This window comes from Cydia amplana, chromosome 4, assembly GCF_948474715.1.
Source record: "Cydia amplana chromosome 4, ilCydAmpl1.1, whole genome shotgun sequence".
Taxonomy (NCBI): Eukaryota; Metazoa; Arthropoda; class Insecta; order Lepidoptera; family Tortricidae; genus Cydia; species Cydia amplana.
Window position 1 is genome coordinate 16,674,885 of NC_086072.1, and position 5,766 is coordinate 16,680,650.

Genomic DNA, 5,766 nt, shown 5'->3' on the forward strand with positions numbered 1-5,766 from the left:
TACCGATTATTGAGTAAGTAATAGAAGACAAATAAAATAAGTAGGAAATGTAACCCGTAGCGCACGTTTGGTGACATAATAATATTGAAGGCGTTTATATCAAATTAAAGTTTAATTTTTTTTTTCATATTTATGTAATTTGAGCGGCGGTCGCAATAGTATTTGTATGTAATCTTACAACTGATAGATACAGTAAGCAGGTACCTATCTCATATACGTAACATTCCTACTGTATCTATACAAAATACCTAGTCAGAAATACATTATATATATAATTAAATAAATAAATAATATTCCAATGATTTGATTCGTTCGATTCTTAAACTTTATGCAATGAAATATGCTCCTCATGGCCAGTTAAAGGTGTAAGTATCATTTTTAGTGTTCCGTACAATACTTTGTTCACGGAACACTTGGGATCACTTCGGTCTTGTAAATCAGTTATTTATTTTAATAAATAAAATCATACTGACTATGACGTGAGAAAAATATAGCTTAAGTATCTAAGCGAACACCTTGTTTCGTTTAGATATACTTATAAGGAATTCCTCCCTCGTTTACAGAACATTCATTATATCCGCTTTATTTTTTACAACACAATTCAACACATACCGTTGAAAGGCCTGTGCCCTGTGCGTACGTTTAACCATGGTATAATAATATATTCCGCCTGGTACTCTCTTCCGAGATTCGCGAACGACCTAACTGACACAGGCCTACGTCATCATGTTGTTTACAGGTTCATAAAATTTAAAATGTGGGAGAATTTTAACCAACGGTGAAAATTATTTTAACGGCATTAATTTTAAGTTATTCATGTAGAAACATAGTAAAATAAAACAAATGTAATGTATTAAATTAAACTTTATTTATCTATACAAGACAAACGTTTGAAAAACTAATTCACAGTTAATCAATAAACGGTGTTCGACACTTTAAGCAATTTTCGTTATAATTACTTCTGGAGTTGATTACTAACGATTTTTTTAGTCTTATTATTATTACCAAGCTTATTACGACGTGAAAAGTTTGGAAAACACTGCGACTGCTGACACTGAGCGAGAAGGAAATAACGATTAACACACGTTCGTTAAGGATGACGGTCAGGGACAAAATGGCGGATTGTCAAATGTGACAGCGCTATCCTCTGTGTTGCCAGTAGTGTAAACAGAATTACCCGAACGTCTGAAATTTCTTTCGTGAATCGGAAGATATTGCTAACGAAAAATTAAAAATCACGTGTTATTGTAAAATTTAACATAAAATACATATAAATAAAAATTATAAAATTATAAAGAAATATTTTAACTTATTAACCATAGATATAATGTACCCATGTAACATGTTATGTTGAAATAAAGTGGCAATGTTATTGTGACGTAGGCCTGTGACACTCTGGGAAGGGAATACCATGTTTTATTAGACCATGCGTTTAACTTTAAGGTTTGGAACGCATAGTTTAAGTGCGATTGTCAGATCGCGATCGGTGTGAACTGGTTTCATTTCGCCAACTTTTGATGTCAAAAACGTGACAATTTTTCCACAGTTAAAATTGAGTTACAAAATATTCAAGCAACCAAACGACTGTGACGGTAAAATGCGTAAGATTCGATACACATTTTATTTAATCTCTGATACAAACAAGGTATGTCTCAATGATTGCTGAATTTGTTAAGAGTTTTAAGTACCTTATTGCACGTATTACTTATATGTAGGTTACCTAAATTTTCTTGAAAAACCGAATTACCCACCTTACAGAACTAGTTCATTTATAGATATGTAGTTCGATACTTTCATTTTAATAGTTCTAAAATCTAATGTAACGCTTGATTAAATAGGTACTGTTATTTTTTATTTGTTCATATTATTACATAGCATATACCTACATACCTACTACATAGATTCATGATCATGACTATTTTTTACTACCTAATTAAAAATTTATTAAGGTACGGAGTATCTGTTTAAGTGTTTGTGAGGTCAGGCCGCGTAGCCAACACGCCATTGCTTACGCTCCGTAGCGATCGAAACGCAACTGTCACTGTCACACTAATATGGATGAGTGATAGAGAATTCGATGGTGAAGCGATAGCGATTGTCACCTTGGCTAGGCCGCCAGTTTCGCTATCCCTATCACATAGTAATCAAAGTCGGGCGTGCCGCGATTATATTATGCCCTCATGGTGGGCAGGTTTGTAAATACAAGCATGACCAACCGATAATACAGGAAATCACCTTTGATCTTTTAGAGTTTGTTATTTACAAGTGTTATGACCGCACCTACACTTCAATATGCATTCCGGTAGTGAACAAAAATTAATTTACCTTTGCTAATTAACAGTGAGTAGTTTCCATCATTGTCTTACCAAGGACAAGCTAATCTTAAAATTAGATTATATCGCCCATCGGACATTAAGAAGGAACTTGAATTAGTTCTCCAAATGCCAAGGCGGCACATTTTAGTGTAGCTAAAAAACTGGACAGATTCTTAACCACTAGTCATAGCAAAGATGACAATCGTTTATCGAGAAACGTTACAAAGACATTAATTAAAATATTAAATGCCACTCTACGTCTGATTCCTATAGTGTGTTACTTGATTTGCTTGAAAGGGAAGGCCTACGTAAAATTATTGTAGTAAATAAGTATACACATATATACAAAATGTCCAGATAATTCGATACAAAGTGTTCCCACAGCCGTATTAAAATTAGATTGGTAAAGGTCAGTCATTGAGCGCAGGAATAATTGGAACTGAGATCTAAATCAACGTGTGATGAGAAGTGACAATGTTAGACAATGAGCGTAACTGGTTAACAGGAATGTTGACATGCTTATTGTTGTATCTTTTACCTATTATCTTACCTTAATGAACAAATATTTGTGTTGTTTAAACAACTGCATTTGATATTTGAATGTTTAAGCAAGTCATTAATGTAAATTATTGAGTCTTTTCTATGATAATAGGTTTATATATCATCTTCTTTAGTTTTTTAGGAGAGGCCTGTAATTTAACAAATTCGATTTTGAATTAACGCTTATTAACAGCAAAAATTGATAGAAGCTTATAGAAATATGATAGAAGTCACTTGAGAAATATGATAAATGCTGATTTTCGCTGATATTAGATCTTAAAAAAAACATATTTGCCTAATATTGTCTTCGCTTTGTATTTGCCTTTTAATAAATAGAGGAGTTCTGAGCTAATACTCGTACCAATAAAAAAACTAAGCTATTGAGATGATACGTTTTGAGGAATTGTTGTTGTCCGTACAAAACTACATATGTTCACGGATCACTTATATTATAATTTATATAAGTAGTATGCACTATTCATCGCACAATAGAAATGTTATATTCGGTCGATTCTTGCAGGATTAAGTCTCCTTGATATGCGTAGATTTATCTATTATAGTTTGCGTTAAAAGGCTATTCGCACTTGGCTCGAGCGGTCAAAGTTCACGAGTTTAATGTTATGTGAACTAAAACAATTTTCACGAACTAGTTCACATTTTCAAGTACTTAGTTAACGAAAACAAATGTACAGGGCGTTTCCTGTAACAGGAGCAATAAATTAAACTGTAGGCTGTACTCCTCGAACTGAGCAACATTTGTTCAGCAACTTTTAAAAATAACTCATGTTTTGAATTTTATTACACTTTAAAGTTTATTATAAGACGCAATGTATTGGCAATTTCGTTATGTTTAAAGCGTGACAAGCAATGTCAAACACACTGATGTCAGCGTACATTGAAGGCAATATTTATTTTGTATGAAAAAGAGCAAGTCTAAAGGATTCATATTTTTTAAAAGTTGCTGAACAAATGTTGGTCAGTTTGAGGAGTACAGCCTTTAGTTTAATTTATTGCTCCTGTAACAGGAAGCACCCTGTATATGTATTTCTCTTTCTTTCAGTTTAGAAATGAACCACAATATCCAGGGCGCCAACCGGCTTCCGTTTTCTTTTTTTTTGTTGCTGGCAATTTCAACCCCTGTTTGGGCGGGGCACTAATGCAGGTCACATGATCATGTCAGACTAGCCACTAAAGACAGGCGGTTTCCCCTCATCGTGGTTATGACAAACTGTCTGCCGTATTCGAACTTCAAGATATTCACAAGAGACGACACGTACTAGATCCATTCTAGATACGTTATAGTTTAGATTTCAACTAGTTCTCTTTTGCAGCGCAATTCGGGCAACCAATGTCACTTTTACGATAGATCGTGTTAGATATCTATTAGATGTGAATTAGATCTCTAAGTAATATCTTGCGGAAATCGTTCAAGAGTATCTCCAGAATCGCGGAAATGTCAAATTTGACAGGTTAGATCTTAAACATATCGTTATCGTATCTTGGCGAGGTCTAAAAGATATCTAAAAGATGTCTATTACAAAATACTAATCGGGCCGTCTGTCTCCATAGTCCGTTTTTTGTTTTTCTTTCTATGAGGCGCTTTATCCCAGGAATCGATATTTATTGTTTTAAAACAATAAATAATAATGTAAATTAATTACTAATTAATCGTATAAAACACTGAACAGATGTTTTGTATTGTTTGTACAAGACAATGAGTACAATGAGTACTATGAGTACAATGTAAGCATAATATATGTCGACTCGCATTTGGCCGGATTTTTATATAGAGTCTGTTCGGAAAGAGAAGAGTCGTGAAATGTATGGGGCCCAATACATTCCACGACTCTTCTCTTTCCGCACATACTCTACTAGTAATACGAGCATGATCCACCTACATTCCTAGAAAAGTCGCATTATATTTGATATTACTTATATTTATTTAACTAAGCAATTCCAAAAGTGTCAGTAAATGCTCATTATTCATTCATTATTCATTAATTTAAAAATTCTCTGCTAATAAACAAATCGAGTCAACTAATCAATTTCCATAGCTATCAAAGACTATAACTTGCCGTTGCTAACAGCATTATCAATCAATCAATCTTTGGGTAATATGGCTCCATCGATACTGTCGATGATTTCGCCAACGTCAAAGTGGATCCCACGTGGGATCGTATTAATATTATTTGTAATTAATAAGCTTCAGCCAGTGTACGGTATATAAAACTATAAAATCATGGCCTCTAGGGCTCTAGCCAGCCATGGTTAGAGGTAGAAATACCATATGCTCGTAGAGCACGACGTTGTTCGGTGGTTGTATTATGAGCTCTTGTAAGGCGATAACTGGACTTTACAAGGGCCACGTGGGGCTACCTGGCGTTGACGCCAGAATGGTGATTAAACTCGTATCAAGATTAATTCTTCATTATCCGCACACTTCCATATTAGTTTACTGTATAATAAGCTATCAGTATTACACTTTAAACAGCATTAATGGGCAAAAACAAAGAAATTAATCACCACCCGATGTCACCAAGATGGCGGTCGACAAGAAACCCCCAAAGAACATTAATGCTGTATGGTTATTATGGCCATTAAGTACCTGTGTTGAAATAATTTTACCTACCTATTAAAATATTTAAAAAAATATACATATATTTTAAGTGTTCCGTGGTCAATAACTTTTTTTAGTTTCACCTTTTGAATATTAAATTCTTAACGAAAAATATCTTTATTTACGATTCGTATGGTATGTCGTACTGAACAATATTTACTATGGGACCAACTCTGAAATCCCATTATACAACCATTTTAGTGATTTCAGTGTTGAAAACGCTTAGTAAGATGGTGTCATGTTACTAGCAGTCAACCCTAAAATAAAGCTTTAGGGACTTGTATTTACGTACCT